Raw genomic sequence first — 18801 nt, 5'->3', positions numbered from 1 at the left:
AGGCCAGTAAATCGGGTCTTTTTTTTTTTTTTGTGAGTTAGAATTATGCTCTACGTCCTTCTCCAGCTCTGTCCAGAACCCTCTGTTGTGATCCTGAAGCCTGACTACTTTGAAAAATATGTCCCTCAATACAAACGGATCGTTTTCATCCAGGAAGTTTGCATCATCTCTTCACATTTATCTTATTTAAAATGGTATTGTGATTCTATTAAATATGGTGACCCTTTTAAAAAAAGCACAATGCTGGTAAAAATTCTTTGTGCCCTTCAAAAGAGAGGATTTATCTGCACTTGAACTATGTATTCTTTACCTTATTACTGTTAAAATCACATTATGTTAAGTGAGACTTTTCTAAATGGGCCACCATGCATTACAATTGTATTTTTTCAGATATTTAATTTGTAAGTTCTTGGCAGATCCGTCCTGAAGAGAACTTTTCTAATTGCAAGTGGAATTATTCTCCCGGTGAAGTATATCTTTTCCTTCTTTGATTCTCTCATAAAACTTTGTTTTTATTTCTCTCAGGGCATTTGTTTTATCCTCGGTAAAAATCATTTGTGTATCAATTTTATGCCTTACTGTTTAGTGAGTTTCTTAAGGTCCATGATGGAATCTTATTCATTTTATAATTATTACATCCCCTATCTCAATGCCTTCCTTTTAGAAGGGGACTTAATGAATACTTGTGAATCGATTTCATGAATATTTTAAACAAAACATCCTACACTGAAATAGAATCTTCTACAAATTCTAATTAGTTGGAGAAGCAGATCTGAATATCTACTGACACTGATGAGTATAGTCAGAAAGAAGACTTCATCATATTCACAAAGTTTAATTAAGTGAGTAAATGAAAATTATAAACACTTCAAAGAAGAAATTCCAAGAAATTTTGAAATGTTTTTAAAATTGAAGCAAATCTTTTGAATAAAATATTTTAAAAGTTTCTTCTTAACAATTTTTTTACTTTAATTGTTGTGATAACAAAAATGCTGAAATATCTCTAAAGAAGTTGAGGAATTATGGGCACAGACTTGATGGCACAAATAAAGTTTCCAAAAATATTTGAGATGATAATAAAGGATGACGTTACAGCACTTTGAAGTTCACAAAAGGCTTTCGTACTGAGGTAAGCATTAGTAACTCCTTCCTATGGATGACTTCAGAAAGGTTCCCTGACTTGCTTGAGGTTATTATATGAGCAAGGAATGAGCTGGGGCTGAGTGCTGGGTTCGGACTGTGAGAGCCACATGTCTTCAGTTACACCTGTTGCCTCATTTCTGTCTTCCAAGTTGTGTCTCCTTTTTAAAATGAATAAGCAAAAGATGGTGTTAATCATCCTGTTTGATATAGACTTCTGCTTTACAGAAACATAAATTTTTAGATCTAAAAGAATCCAAAGAACTGATAAAATTTTTTCATTTTGCAATTGAGGAAAGAAGAGCTTCTATTTTATTATTTTGGTTGATATGAAAATTACCAGGTGATAGAATTTACTAAACTTATTATATTCTAGTTGCTGAGCTAAGAGCTCTGTGAGGTAGATATTTCCATTTTACAAATAAATAAAAAAGGTACAGAAAAGTTCAGTGATTTTCCAAACATTACACTTAAAAATGTCAAAAAAGGTCTAGTGTACTCAAAACCAAGTCTCTGAACACATATGCCACAACACACATTAACTAAGGTTATACAAACAACAGCAGAATTAAGCCTAGAACCCAGTGTTATGATCGATTATAGCCCCTTGATCTATGCATTTGTTAAACAATCAATAAGAACTACACAAAGCTCCTTGCCCCTATCTTCAAATCCCTTTCTCAAATTGTACCTTTTCTTGAACGACTCTATAGGAACAAGGACATAAAGAATTGGTTTTAAATATGTTGTTTTTTTTTTTTTCTTAACTCAGTGATTTGGCCTATATTACTTTAGACTTGGATCTGAGTTCCGTTCTTATTTTTACATAACAGGTTCAAAAGTCCATTTATACTTAAACATACTTAATGGAGTATGAGAGACAAGTGATAAAACTGGAAAATGTTAGGAGAAGAGACATTGGAAAGTCGAAAGGGTTAAAGGGTGTTTTCTGAAGGCAGATAAACTAAAAGACAAGTTTAGGCTTTAGTCAGGAAAGGAGAAGGCTCTAAGGTGGGGAACATCTTGATCAAAGTTCAAAAATTTGTTATGAAATATTTCCAGGGCAAACCCGGATATGTTCCCCAAACCCCATCACTCTCCCTAAGAGACTCCTTTTAGACTTTATATATAATTTATATGTACTTTTCCACAGCATATCCCTAACTCCGTGATCATTGTGTCGCTTCTGTCTTTGTCTATTTCCCTCTAACTGACTGTAAGTTTCCTTGTCTACTTTGTGGTTCTTGCACAATACTGTTTGCTTGGTAAATCCTTAATAATTATTTCTTGTATTGAACCCAACTGTAATTTTTTGATAAATATGAAGCATGATTTTGTGAAGGGCTAGTATGTTTATGAATCTTGTTACCTCAAGAAATGATGATAGGCTTAAATTCTCAGCAGATTCAAGAAATCTTTAGACAGGTTATATACTGGTGCACCTATAGTACATTGCTAAGAAAATTAGGCATTTTCAGGAATAAATTACTTTTGGAGTGTGAACCTGGTTGGCAATATGCATTTCCAAAGAATGCTCCTGGCCACTACTGGAAACTAGCATATCGGATATGCTGATCCTTGGTTTGACTTAATATGACATATCTTTACAGATTTTTACAAATTATTCTGAATGAGTGTGTAAGCTTGATCTATCATTTTCTTTCTAACATCCCGTCAGGTCATAGTTATTAAGAAATACTATTATGATTGTCATCCTAGTTGATAATACTTTGATTAACTTGCAGTAATTTTTCTTTTTTTGGGCGGGGGCAGATGAGGACTTTGAGAAAACCAAAGTGTTAACACACTTTTTGACTCAGTGTTACCAGTGGGAACATGGGATTCTGTTTTCTCTTTCAACTAGTATCACACTGTTCTTCAACTGAACTCCTTGGCTATGAACTCAAGGCCTTCTAAGGGAGCCCCGCCTACCTGCCGACATAGATGTATTAGAAATAGGTCTCAAAGAACAGCTTGTGGATGTCTTCAGATTATGACTTGGGATAGTTGAAAGCTTTTGTTACCTACCCCGACCTTTTCTTCCCCTTCCCTCTCACCTTTTCAGTCCCATGTGGAGATGTAAGCAGCACAGCTACTAATAAAACTATTTGACTTTTTGTAACAGATGGTGAGCTCCATCTGGTATAAGCATATAGAGGGATGCCCTTGGTGCTTGTTAGTGGGAAAGTGGAAAGCAGGGATAAACTCCTCTTCATAAATAATGTGCTCCTCATTCAATGTAGGTGGTGGCAGCCACTTAGGCCCTCAGTCTTAGGCATGACCTAGGAATAGACTGTGGCTGTTTATGACCTACAACTGTGGTTGAAAAGTACCTATTGGCACAAATGTGCAATGTGCAAGTAATTCTCTTACACTGACTTCAAAGAAATAACATGATCTCAGCTGGAATATATGCCAAAGTAAAACTATAGTCCAATAACAAGCACATAGTAGGCACTTAATATTTAAAGAATGAATAAAAGATGACCAGAGCTTTGCCCAGTTGTGTCTAGGTGAGCTGGTGAACAGAGAGTGTATCAGGGGAACGTTTCATCTTCTTCATATCTAAAAGGCAAGTGTGGGGGCTGGGGGTAGAGGTGAGTGAGGAGTTACTAGCCTTTAAAGGTGAAAGTGAGAATTTCCCTCACATGTATCTCTTATTTTCCTCTTAACGTCTATCGTAGTTAAAATAGAGGAAGTTAAGTTTGAGACAGCTTCCGTACAGCTTCTATAATCTGGAAGACTGTGGAGAAGGTAGCTTAGTATGTGGAGTTTTCCTAGTTGAAAAGATATTTTGTAAATTCTAACCATCAATTTTTATGATGGTGCTACTGGTATTATTCTTATTTCTAGGCAGTGTGCCATGTTTTTCTGTGGGACAGATATCACTTCTCCATAAAAAGAATCCTTTGGCTATCCTGCTTCACTTAGCTACTTGATGAAAAGATTAAAGAATAAAGCTGTATCTGAGACCCCTTCTGTAGCTTACATATATTTACATAAATTCCTTGAAAAGTAAATAAAAAGAACTACAAGAATAAAATGGTGAAGACACGTGAGATCCAAAGCTGCTACTACTTATTTGAAGGGAGGAAAAAGACAGTCTTGTGTTGTTACAAATAAACTGAGTACACTGGTTCATTTACTATTTTCGGTGAATTTTAATTGAGTTGTGTCTCATTTTTATAAATGTTGTCAATCTTCATTTTCTCCATCTCCCATGCATCAGCTTAAACACACGCATGCAGGTCCACATTCCAATGTGTTTTGGGAGTGGACTGTCTATAGATATACCCTAACACCAATTTATACATAGTGACATAGAATGCTATAAACACTAAAACATCCAACCTTGATAGAACACCCCAAGACTGAAAAAAGAGCCTTCTTTTAAGGCATTTATTTTATAGACACAAAAGCTCCGCTAGTAATCAGTTTTGATAACTTTAGATGTCTGTTTCCCTGATGTAATGACTAGACTGAAGCAATAACAATACTTCATTATGCTATTCAAAGTGTATGGCAGGATTCAGTCAGAGCTAGACTCAAAACCTGGCCCACAGCTGAAAGCAGAGATGATGCATTAATCCACAGCAACACCCTCCCCCCGACTGCTCCCCTCAGCATTCAGCCACTAATAATGGATATCATTTTTCTTCATAAAACTGGTGGTACTTGAATCAAACACATGACAGTTAAGGTTTGTTTGGTCTTTCAAGCAGGTGATTACGGGATTGAACTTCCCAAGTGAGATGCCAATGGAATACAAATAGTTAAGAGCATGTTTGAAGGGGGAAAAATTGTCCAGCCCCATCTGTCAAACTGTGCGTATGACATCATCAGATATTCTGCACTTGTTTGCAGCTATTCAGGCCGGCCCGCCCCGCAGTCTACGCTTTGTGTTCCCGTTTCCTTTACAGGGCCAGCGGGCTGGAAAATTACCACATGCTGTCACAGTTAGCTCAGCCAGGTCTTGTTATCATTGTTTCCAAGGAATCCATTCATTCCGTTATTTTACATATTGGGCAGACGTCCTGCCACTGAGGCTTGGGCTGCAGTAACTTGAAGGGCCAAACGTTAATGGGCCTCTATTGTTGATAGAATGGCAGTGCAATACGTGGGAAAAAATACCCAGACAGCTCCCTGACACTGGTTTAGGACCTCTAGACTTAGGGGGTAGCCTGTGAAGATCTTTTATGTAAACAAGCTTTCAATAAACAATGAATATCTCCTGTGTCAATATTCATAACCCATCAATAAAAAAATATATAAATCTTCAACTAGAAAGAAGCCCAAATATATTACGGATGACGGAACTTTTCCTGAAAATAATCTATAGAGTGTGGGCAAGTTTCCTTCTAAACACTGCTAATTTATGGAGGGGAGGAGGACGGTATTGTCGGGGATTTGAGGGAAGAAAGGCATTTGATTTGGGGCTGGCAGTATTCTCATTGCAGTAGATAATGCAGTGTGTAAGTTTCGCGGCTTCCACCACTAGTAGACTGAAATAAAGACAAGGGCCTGGGTGACACATTACGTCTTCACCATGCCAGCAATTTGAAGAAAGTTAATAAAAACATTAGGAAAGTTGATTAGAATAAAGCCTAACTTTAGGATGGGTTGTGTTACCTTGATTAATCAACGCATAGATAAGAATGAAGTTCTAGCATCAAAAAACAAAAAAAAAAAAAACCACCTAGCAATACAGAAACAGGAAAATCCGTTCTTTATGGAAGGTATACAGTGGGGCTGTGGTTTTTGTTATATACATATTTTTAAATGGGAAACATTCACTTTCCTGTTTCAAGATGAACCTGATTTTTGGACCATATAGCATATTGAAAATGGATCACAAAGTGGTGTGAATGTTCCAGTTCTTATTACTGGCACGAGGAACTTTTCACACCTGATTTTTATTTTGCCTTGTACAAGAGAAGACTTGATAACAAGACCTGGCTACTGAAACTGGGACAGCATGTGGTAATTAATTGAGTCCATTGGCATTTAGAAAAACTTTAATTCAAGTCTTATCATTAAAGACTCATAATTAGCTCAGCTGTTATTTCAGCTAATTGGTTTATTGATTCTGCACAGAGCTCCAAATGGCCCTGTAGAAGTTTACATTAGAATGGTTCTTATCCCAAGTGGGGCAGTTCTACTCTGTCCTATAGGGTCGCTATGGGTCAGAATTGACTCCACGGCAGTGGGTTTGGTTTTATCCCAAATCATTTTTAAAGAATTGGAACATGGAGTTGAGCCCTTGGAGTTGGAGAAAATGAGAGAGAAATGGGCATAGTCTGGTTCCAGCAAATATAATTGCTCCATATGTAAGTATTTTAATATATTGTATTTAAAAATTCATCCTAGCCAAAAATCAGGTTAGCCACTTTGTCTTTTTTTTATAAAATATATTCTAATTTCAGCTGAGATCATTTTGTGTCTGACAGCTAATTCAAAATGGTTCCCCTTTTCAGCTGACAGTAAGAGCAGTGGTGTCACTAGGGTTGGTGTGACCCAGTGCAGTAACTCATGGTGTCACCCCCCGCATGGACCTCCTCTGGTACCAGACCATACAGAATCCTTAGTAGTGTTTACCATCAATTTTAATCATAGAATAAAATGTGATAAATATATTTGTAAATTGTTTAAATGTAATATTTCTTAGGTTATATGATACTAACAACAAAATTGTTTTACAAAATCATTTTACATTGAATTACATTATTAGTTACAACATTATTAGTAACTGAACAGAAGTCTTTTTTAAATTTTTCTCCTTCTTTTCCTTTAATTACTACTTTATTCTCAAAAAAATTATTGATATAGTTTCACAAATACTAATTACCACAGTATTATAGCTAAAACACCAGAAAATTTGACAAAATCGACAACTATAAAAACACCGGTAGCAACGAAAACAACAGCAAGGGCTTGGAGTGCGCAAAGGAAACCACGTGATTTGAAGCATCACCCTAATGGTAATAATGACAGCTCTGACCAAAGTGCATTAAAAAAAAACAAAAAATACGTTGTCGTCAAGTTGATTCCGACTCATAGCGACCCTGTAGGACAGAGTAGAACTGCCCCATAGAGTTTCCAGGGGCACCAGGTGTATTTGAACTGCCAAAGTTTTGGTTAGCAGCCGCAGCTCTTAACTACTACGCCACCAGGGTTTCTAGAGTGCATTAGAAGGTTCAAAATTAAATTAGCATAGAGTTTTAGACTTGTAGGTATATTGATACATGTAAGCTGGGCTTATGAAAAAATATTTTTTTGTTGTTATAGCTAGCTACTCGAACCCTTTGCTGTTGAGTCAATTCTGACTCATAGCGACCCTATAGGACAGAGCGGAACTGCCGCACAGGGTTTCCAAGGAGCGCCCGGTGGATTTGAACTGCCGACGTTTTGTTTAGCAGCCTGAGCTCTTAACCACTGCACCACCAGGGCTCCATAACTAGCTACAGGGATATTTTTATAAAAAATAATACATTTATGCTGAAACACTGCACAAAAATTTTATAGACAGTGATTTTGTTGTCACCCCCTCTGACAGTGTCACCTGGTACAGTCTGCAACCCCCACACCCTCCTAGTGACGCCACTGATTCAGAGCCAATTGAGATAAGTTCACTTTTCTGTAAAAGTAATATATGTCAAGATTAGATTTTCTTTTCTTTCAGGGATAGCAATGCAGCTCAGGAAATAGACAACACAGTAGCAGGCTTAATGTCTCCCTTTTGACATTCACCTCCCCCCCCCAGGGGTGGAGTCTTGAAGCCATCGTTCCACCCACATCTTGACTATGCCAGCTCTGAGAAACATCCTGTTATGTACAAGTGCTCTGTGCCTCATGAGATTATTTTGGTGAATTGGGTCAGAGGAAGGGGGTGGCAATACAGGCAATTAAACAAGCTTGGGCAGAATTCTTTTTTTTTGGAGCATCATGAAAACAAAATACCTGGTCAGAGTGATGATGTAGCGATGTGTAGTGAGGGAGACAGAAAAATGAGATAAGTAGGTGTGTAAATACAGACTAAGATGTATTTACATTTTAGCTCTCTTATTTCATACTTGTATGAGTTTGTGCGAGGTACTTACCTCCCTAATTCTTAGTTTACTCATCTGTAAAATGGGGATAATATTGTACTTGCCTTTTAGGTTTGTTGAGAAAATGAAATGAGAAAATTCGCCTAACGGCCTAAGTTGTTCCTGGCCTTGTAAGGTGTTAGTCTTTTTTAAGATGCTGGGAGCCTACCTTAGACCATCCGTTATTTCTCCTTCAGATGTAGAAAAGGCAAGTTTATATGTGATATAGCATATACAAACACAAAATTTCTTAATCAGATGCAGGGGATGTATTTTGGTACTTAAATATTTTAAGAGATGCAAATTTCATAATTGTTTCTGGATTATGTTTTAATATAATATTTCAGAAATTACATATATTTTTGGTTTTCTTAATTTTCAACTGTTTCAATTATTGTTCAATTGTCTTTCAAACAATTAAGATTTTTAAAAATATGCAACCCATTACTTAGCGAATTCAGATCTTTTCAGAAATAAAGTAGTGTAAATGAATAAGTAAGATTACTCAAAATGAGGTAGCAGATTACTATATCTTTACTGATAAAACTCTGATAATTTGAAGAAAATTAAAGGGACGTGTATTGCCTACATTTTATATCCTCAGCAATGCATTTTAGATGTTAATTTGTTCATTGAACCCAGTGCCCATAAGATTATTCAATCTTTTTTTTTTTACGTATATCTCTAAAGGGTGTCTTTTGTTTGATTTTTTAAAAAAATAATTTTCTCTTTTTCTAATTTTCTCATGTGTCTTTTGTCAAGAGTGTTAATATGATTAATGTGGTTTACCTAGTCGCTTCATTTAGGATTAAAGAAGTCAAACAAGTTGTTTTATACTCTTTAACTAGTTCTACCTGTGTTTTCTTATTATTAGCAAAGTCTTGGCAAATTAAGTGACATGTTTAATGCATTTTGTACCTGGCACAGCAGGCGTTAGAAACCAAGTCCCTGTCTTTTTCTCCAGTTTGTGCTATCCACCACCATTCTGTTAGGTAACAGAATTCTTGTAGAAGTTCCCACCTGCGGCAGGACTATTGGGATCCATGGCAGATGCACTGGAGATCATTTCAAGATCTGTTTTGAAGCTGTTCGTCTTCCAGGGAGTTCTTCAGATAGAAGATGACTTGGGTTGTGCCATTTCTTTGAGTTATAGCAGAGTTTTCAAGTTTCTATCCTGATATCACAAAAAGTTAGATTCTATATGCTCAGAATTACTTTAAAATCTTATATCTTTGTTATCAGTGCAGCTGGCAAAGTAACCCAGAAGCTCCTGATATTCCTTTGGAAAATCCCAAGGAACTCACACTTTCTTTGAAATTCTTTTCTAAGAGGCGAAGGAATTGCTCTTTGTTTTGACATTTTTTCATCTGTTTAGTTATGTTTTATTTTGTTTATATATTCATAAGACTGCAGTGATAGAAAGGCTCACCTGATAATTTTATAAAGCCTTATATGACCTGCTGTTTTAATTCTGTGGTTAAAAATATCTGAATCAGTTTCAATCTAAAGAGAATTGGAAAGCCATATTGGTGAAGATTCTTTATTTTTCAGAGGTCAGTTCACTCCTGGAGCATACCTTTCAGCAGAGCTTAACTATTTGAAAAGATAGGGGGAGGGAGTCTGGCTTTGGGGGCCATTTCAGGATATTGTTTCCAACCTCCCATTTGGAATTAGCCATTTGGTATTGATCTGGGATTGGACCATCTCTCCTAGTTTGAGCAAAAGTTTTCCTGCTATGGTGTACACCAGAATCACTAAAACATTTGTTAAAAATGCACATGCTTGTGCCCACTACTGAAAATTGCTGATAGATCTAAAGTGAGCCCTGGGAGTAGGTATCCTAAACAAGTCCCCTATGTGAGTCCCCTCTGTGAGTTTGAAGCAATCTTCAAACAACAGCTTTAGAGAACTGCAATGTTCTGCCATAATCTGACCAAAGTCCTCGTGACTGGGTCACGAATTGGATGGAACTGAAGAACAAAGCTCTTAGATACATTTGCCACTCTTTGGATACAAAACAACAGCTCTCTCTCCCTGGAGATATTTCTATGTTCCGTTTTTGGGGGATGGGACATAAGAGGGAGGAAAAAAAACCTCAAAACAACCAAATCCATTGCATTGAGTTGATTCCAATTCATAGAGACCCCATATGTTACAGAGTAGAACTGCTACATAGGGTTTTTTAAACCTGTAATATTAATGGAAGCAGATCACCAGGCCTGTCTTCCAAAGAGGGAGAGGATAGGCAAAGCCTAGTGAAGAGGAGTGGAAATCTTCCAGGTTTTGAAGTTTGGTTCAACTTCTGACTGCCACTTGCTTGCAGAGTGAGCTTGGGTGGGTTATTTGACCTCTCTAGCTTAATCAAAGCTTGTCTCCTGAATGGTAATAGTGTCTTTGTGGGGCAGGTTACAATAAAGGAGGTGTGTGATCATGTCTGACAGGTAGCAGGCATTCATTTTTAGTTTTTTCTTTCCCTTGGAAATGTAATATTAACATTCTTCTGTCCAAGATGGACAAAAGACAAAAGGCACTGAAATAGCCCCTGGCTTCATGATTTTCAAATGCCTGCATGTACTAATGTCCCAGTAAAAGCGCATTAGAATCTGAACATTTACTTCATTTCTACTCCTACAAGTGTGATCATAACTAATCCACATATACTATCAACTGCTGTTATAATTTAGAAGCTAATTCTTCTTTCTCTCCTTATAAAGTGTTGGCTTTTCTAAAGGGAAACACTTCAATGTGACCCGATGGTATGAAACCCATTTCAAAGTGGAATTTTAATACAGAAAAGCCAGTGCCCAGACCACATTCTTTTTTTAGGGTAATCTGTAGTCTGAGGGTTTTTCTAGGTTGTTTATAATGATATGTGCTTTAAAAATAAAATCCAATAGAAATAAAAAAAATACTTGACTTACTTGATTATCTTCTCTCTTTGGCAAATATTTAATTCCATGACGTTATACTCTATTACATTTTTTAATTTTTTGCATCCACAGCTCTTAATTTGGATCTCTGTAAAGATGTAGGAAGTTTGTGTAATTATCTTCAAGTTCAAACACCACATAAGTATATTGTTAGGGTTTTGTTGGGACTGAATTATCTCAAGTGACTTTCTATGTTCTCTAACTTCACTGTGGTTGCTCAATTCCATTGCTTGTGGAGAGATTGTCTCTGATCATATTTATACACAGTTATGGACTCATCACAGAACAGAACTGATGGGTACAGTTTTCCAGAGGCCTATTTAATCATTCAAGTAGACCATATGCAGTACATTTGGCTACAGTTCATTCAAAAAAACAAAAGAAGTGGTCCCTACATATCATATCTGTTGGTTCTGTTGTGGTACTGACTTTCATATTGAAAATGTGTTTTTTGCAATAGTATCAGTTGAGTAGAAAGCTCGTATCTGTTTTTCTCACACCAACACAAATATTATAGACATTTGTCAGTGTGCCGGATGGGTAGAGGGTGTGCAAAATGACAAATACACATCAATAGTTTTCCTGAATCATTTTAGAGTGGTAATTTTACTCCAGATTGGGGAGTTCATTACTTGTATTTTAAAACAAACATGTTTAGAGTGGATTAGGGCCCAAAATTCATATGAACTTTTATAATAAACATTGAGATATTAAAAAAGGTTAACTCAATAGCTGATCACTTTGGGCTAAGTTCAGAGACCATCAGGGGTTTAAATTCACTTTCATTAATGAATTGGGAGGCCATTATACTATGCCCCAAATCTCTTACCCAATAGGTGGTATAGATCTCTTACATAACCCTTTAGTTTCTGTTGTTGTTTTTGTTGTTAGATGCCGTCGAGTCAGTTCCGACTCACAGCAGCTGTATGTACAACAGAACAAAACACTGCCTGGTCCTGTGTCATCTTCACAATCATTGTTATGCTTGAGTCCATTGTTGCAGCCACTATGTCAGTCCATCTCATTGAGGGTCTTCCTCTTTTTCACTGACCCTCTACTTTACCAAGCATGATGTCCTTCTCCAGGGACTGATCCCTCCTGATCACATGATCAAAATACGTGAGATGAAGTCTCACTATCCTTGCCTCTAAGGAGAGTTTTGGCTTTACTTCTTCCAAGACAGATGCATTTGTTCTTCTGTCAGTCCATGTTCAATATTCTTCACTAACACCGTAATTCAAAGGCATCAATCCTTCTTCAGTCTTCCTTATTCGTTGTTCAGCTTTCTCATGCACATGAGGTGATTGAAAACACCATGGCTTGGGTCAGACGTAGCTTAGTCCTCAAAGAGACATCTTTGTTTTTTAATACTTTAAAGAGATCTTTTGCAGCAGGTTTGCCCAGTGTTTGATTTCATGACTGCTGCTTCCATTAGCATTGATTGTGGATCTAAGTAAAATGAAATCCTTGACAACTTCAATATTTTCTCATTTGTCAAGATGTTGCTTTTTGGTCCAGTTGTGAGGATTTTTGTTTTCTTTGCATTGAGATGTAATCCATACTTAAGGCTGAAGTCATTGTCCTTCATCAGTAAGCCCTTCAAGTCCTCTTCACTTTCAGCAAGCAAGATTGTATCATCTGCATATCACAGATTGTTGATGAGTCTTCCTCCAATCCTGATACCCTGTTCTTCTTCATATAGTCCAGCTCCTCGGATTATTGGCTCAGCATACAGATTGAAGAAGTTTGGTGAAAGGATACAACCTTGATGAACACATTTCCTGACTTTAAACCATGGAGTATCCTCTTGTTCTGTTCAAACGACTACCTCTTGGTCTATGTACAGGTTCCTCGCGAGCACAATTAAATGTGCGGGAATTCCCATTCTTCCCAATGTTATCCATAATTTGTTATGATTCACACAGTTGAATTCCTTTGCATAGTCAATAAAACACAGGTGAACATCTTTCTGGTATTCTCTAGTTTCAGCCAAGATGTGTCTGACATTAGCAATGATATCCCTCATTTTATGTCCTCTTTTGAATCCAGCTTGATTTTCTGGCAGTTCCCTGCCGATGTATTGCTGCAATCACTTTTGAATTCTCTTCGGCAAAATTTTACTTGTATGTGATATTAATGATATTGTTTGATGGTTTCCTCATTCTGTCAGATCACCTTTCTTTGGAATGGGCACAAATATGGATCTCTTCCAGTTGGTTGGCCAGGTAGCTGTCTTCCAAATTTCTTGGCATAGATGAGTGAGCACTTCCAGTGCTGCGTCATTCATTGAAACATCTCAATTGGTATTCTTGAGCCTTGTTTTTTGCCAAAGCCTTCACTGCCGCTTGAACTTCTTCCTTCAGTACCATTGGTTCTTGATCATATGCTACTTCCTGAAATAGTTGAAGGTTGACCAATTCTTTTTGGTACAATGATTGTGAACTCTTTCTGTCTTCTTTCGATGCTTCCTAGGTCATTTAATATTTTCCCCATAGAATCCTTCAATATTGCAATTCGTGCTTGAATTTTTTCTTTGTTCTTTCAACTTGAGAAATGCTAAGGGTGTTCTTCCCTTTTGGTTATTCTAACTCCAGATCTTTGCAATGTCATTATAATACTTTACTTTGTTTTCTTGAGCCACCCTTTGAACTCTTCTCTTCAGCTCTTTTACTTCATCATTTCTTCCATTAGCTTTAGCTTCTTGACGTTCAAGAGCAAGTTTCAGAATCTCTTCTGACATCCATTTTGGTCTTTTCTTTCTTTCCTGTCTTTTTAATGACTTTTTGCTTTCTTCATGTATGATGTCCTTGATGTCATTCTATAACTCGTCTGGTCTTTGGTCATTGATGTTCAAGGCATCAAACCTATTCTAGAGATGGTCTCTAAATTCAGGTGGGATATACTCAAGGTAGTATTTTGTCTCTCATAGACTTGTTCTAATTTTCTTCAGCTTCAACTTGAACTTGCATATGAGCAATTAATGCTCTGTTCCACAGTTGACCCCTAGCCTTGTTCTGACTGAAGATATTGAGCTTTTCCCATTGTCTCTTTCCACATATGTATTTGATTTGATTCCTATGTATTCCATCTGGTGAGTTCTACATTTATAGTAATAATTTATGGTGTTGAAAAAGGTATTTGCAAAGAAGAAGTTGTTGGTCTTGCAAAATTCTATCATTCAATCTCTGGCATCATTTCTATCAGCAAGGCCGTATTTTCCAACTACTCTTCCTTCTTCTTTGTTTCCAGCCTTTACATTCCAATCACCAGCAATTATCAATGGATCTTGATTGCATGTGTGATCAATTTCTGACTGCAGAAGTTGGTAAAAATCTTTAATTTCTTCATTTTTGGCCTTAGTGGTTGGTGCGTAAAGTTGAGTAATAGTCGTGTTAACTGGTCTTCCTTGTAGGCATATGGATATTTTCCTATCACTAACAGCGTTATACTTCAGAATAAATTTTGAAATGTTCTTTTTGACAATGAACAAGACGTCATTCCTCTTCAAGTTGTCATTCCTGGCATAGTAGATCATGTGATTTTCCAATTCAAAATGGCCAATACCAGTCCATTTCAGCTCACTAATGCCTAGGATATCGATACTTATGTATTCCATTTCATTTCTGATGACTTCCAATTTTCCTAGATTCATACTTCATATATTCCATGTTCCAATTATTAATGGATGTTTGCAGCTGTTTCTTCTCATTTTGAGTTGTGCCACATCAGCAAATGAACGTTCCGAAAGCTTTATTCCATTCACATCATTAAGGTCGACTCTACTTTGAAATGACAACACTTTCCCAGTTGTATTTTGAATGCCTTCCAACCTGAGGGTCTCACCTTTGGCACTATATCAGACAGTCTTATGCTGTTATTCGTAAAGTTTTCACTGGCTAATTTTTTCAGAAGTAGATTTCCAGGTCCTTCATTCTAGTACATCTTACTCTGCAAGGTCAGCTGAAACACTCATCATGGGTGACCCTGCTAGTATTTGAAATACAGCTGACATAGCTTCCACCATAACAGCAACACTCAAGCCACCACAGTATGACAAACTGACAAATGTGTAGGGTTTGATTCCTATTAAAAAGCAAATACGTGTGGGAAAGGTAATGATTCAAACAATTAACATAATATAACTTTTTGTGACTGAAGGATATGAGAGCTGGCTTTGATATGGGGAGAGCAGGAGGAATGGAACAGTCTCCCTTCACAATTTCTACCAGGGACTAACCTTAAGAACAAGCTTTTTCATCATTATGTCATTGTAGGAACATATATAATCACCTTAGAATTATTTCTTTAACCTCATGCTGTGGTATGTGATTTGTCTGCAAAGTGAGGGTACTGGAATTAGATTTTAGAGCCATTTCCAGACATGTATATCTATGTTATATCATTTTATCCCTGCAGAACCCTATAAGGAAGACAAGACTGTTATATCCTTGTTTTACAGATTCATTTGCTCTACAGGTGTTTATGAACTCCTGTATGATAGACATTGACAGGAATTAAGTGATTTTCTTAGGTTAATGCTAGTTCTTATAATAAACAAACTCCAAAGTTTGAGTAACTTAACAAAGTAGAATTTTATTTCTGTGGAAGTAGGGGGAGGTTGAGCTCTAACAATCATTCGGGGACCCAGGGAGTTGGAGACCCTGCTATCTTAAACATTTGGCTTCAAAGATTATCTGAGCTTTAATGTAGTGAAAGAAAGACGTTAGGAGAAGATATACTTGCTTCTTCGCTATTTCAGCTGGAAAGTGACCCAGATCACTTATACTCATATTGATGAAGCATTCATATAGCTCCATCTACATGCAGGGGGTGCTGGGAAATGTAGCCCCTCTCTGGGCAGCCATTTCCCAGAAACAACTCTGTCCTAGGTGATTTATCCAGTTAGAACAAACCAAGGACTAATTAGAATAGAGGTTTCCTCCCTCACAGTCCAGTCTCTTAGATGATAGTTTCCTATTACTTTCTGTTTTCAGAAATTTTTGAGCTTTAATTTCTGATACCTTGTTAGAACAACTTCTTTTACCTCCTATCCTCCATCTTAAAGGGTTAATATATTTCATTTTTTAAAAAAAATTAGATTTATATATATATATTAATAAGGAGAGTAAGAACAGTCTCCTGCTGTCTTTTACATTTGCTTGATGAAGAACGCTTCCTCTAGATTTGGGAGAAATCACCCAAAACTCCCTGACCCTTTGCAATACACTGATTTTGTGCTGCCAGTAATTGCTTCTAGTCATGACCCCTTTGGTCTATGAAGACTTTTTTTTTACTCCAGTCTCCACATATTCAGTAGCTTTATGGGTGTTGAGGAGCTCTGGTGGCGCAGTGGTTAAGAGCTCAGGCTGCTAAACAAAAGTTTGGCTATTCGAATCCACCAGCCGCTCCTTGGAAACCCTACGGGGCAGTTCTACTCTGTCCTATAGGCTCTCTATGAGTCAGAATCGACTCTATGGCAACGGGTTTTTTTTTTGTTTTGGGTATGGGTGCTGAGAATGGGAAGATATTTTGAAACCTACAACCGACTGCTGGCATCTTTCTACAAATTGATGTCATTCCTTTAGCGGGTGATTCTGTTATCGCCATACACATGTGCATATTATAGATTAATTTTGATGACTTCCTTAAAAGTGGTGCAAAATTTGGTCACAGCAAAGATTATTGTCTTAGATATCTTATATTATTTCCTGAATCTTTAAATACCTTAGTACTTAGTTATCTCAGGTAATAACAATGAATTGGATTCTTAACAGCCTTTGGTGGCTAACCCAGGCCCCAGGTATAGAAATTCTATTTTTCTCCAGAGATTTTATTTTTCTTTTCCCTGTGATTCATCATTTATAGTATTTCTTGGAAATTACTTGTGATTTATTTAATTTTAGCCTAATCTAATTTGGTATGTTTTTATCTTTTATTTTTAAATTACTCTTGCTTATTTTCTTGATAATACTTGAAATCATTAATATATTGAATTAATCTGGAATTTATAAATTTACTATAGAAAATGGCAATCTTCTGATTTGTGAAAGAAATGTCAATAGATGTGTGTATTTTTCCCATTTAATTAAGGAAACTGAAGAAACCTCGAAAGTGGTTCCTACTCCTGTGTTCTTGTTGATCCTGATCTAGAGTGTCTATTGATTCTTGTTTTTATACTCAGAAGTATTTTGCTCCATTTAAACCTTTCATAGCATCTTTTGTTGTGAGTCCTTGAAGACAGAGCTCCTTTCAGTAAACATATATACATATTTTTTTTCTTTTTGCATCTACCTGAGCTCTTCTCCTGCTGAAAATTTTAATGACTTTTGCCATTGATTAAAAGTCAGTATTGTCTTCAGGTGACTTGATGGATTTTTCTCCTACTTCTGTATAAAAACTAAATTGTTATGATTGAGGCTCTGGATAAATTTGTCCTCTTGGCAAAAATTTCCAATAAAGAAAGTATTATAAGAGCTTTATTTATGAATCTGGAAAAAACTCCTCTGCAGAGGGTCAGACTGGGATGCTGGATTTTTTGCTTGTTTGTTTGTTAATTAGTTTATATCTCAGGCATCCATTAAAACAACACAACCTTAAAAAACAAAACACTTTCCAGAATGTGTATATATGTGTTTAAATGAATGTTTTGTTTTTTGAACTTTTCACTGTCTTTTTTTTTATTGTTGTAGTTAAATGAGGTTTACATTTCAAGTTAGTCTCCCATACAGAATTTTTTTTTTTTGAACAGACATTGTTATGAGACCCCAACCGCTCACCCCATTCTGCGACAGCACACTCTTCCCCTCCTCCCCTGATTTCCCATGAACATTCAACCAGCTCCTAACTCTCTCTGCCTTCCCCTCTCACCTCTGGACAGAAGCTGCCCCTTTGGTCTCTTATATCTACTTGTCTAAGAGGCATGTTCTTCACAAGTATCACTTTATGTCCCACAGTCCAGTCCAATCCCTGTGTGAAGAGTCGGCCTCGGAAATTGTTTTAGTTCTGGGGTGATGGAGAGACCAGGGGCCGTGCTTTCTGGGGTGCCTCCAGTCTTAGTCAGACCATTAAGTCTGGTCTTCTTACTAGAATTTGAGTTCTGCATCCCATCATTCTACTGCTCCATCAGGGACCCTCTGTTGTGTTCCCTGTCAGGACATTCATTGGTCGTAGCTGGGCACCATCTAGTTCTTCTGGTCTCAGGCTGATGAAGTCTCTGGTTTATGTGGCCCATTCTGTCTCTTGGGCCAATACTTTCCTTGTGTCTTTGGTGTTCTTCGTTCTCCTTTACTCCAAGTGGTTGGGCCAATTGATGCATCTTAGATGGCTGCTTGCAAGCTTTTAAGATCACAGACACCACTCACCAAAGGAGGATGCAGAACATTTTCTTAATAAGGTTTGTTTTGCTAATTGACATAGATGTCCCCTGAAAGCATGGTCCCCAGACCCCGCATCCCTGCTACTCTGTCTCTCAAAAGTATTTGATTGTATTGAGGAAACTTCTTAGCTTTGGTTTAGTCCCGTTGTGCTGGCTTCCCCTGTAGTGTGTGCTGTCCTTCCCTTCACCTAAGATCATTCTTATCTACTATCTAGTTAGTGAATAACCCTCATCCTCCCTCCCCACCCCCGTAACCATCAAAGAATGTTTT

The sequence above is a fragment of the Trichechus manatus genome, unplaced genomic scaffold (genome assembly GCF_000243295.1).
Source record: "Trichechus manatus latirostris isolate Lorelei unplaced genomic scaffold, TriManLat1.0 scaffold00032, whole genome shotgun sequence".
Classification (NCBI taxonomy): domain Eukaryota; kingdom Metazoa; phylum Chordata; class Mammalia; order Sirenia; family Trichechidae; genus Trichechus; species Trichechus manatus.
This window is presented reverse-complemented; position numbering follows the sequence as displayed.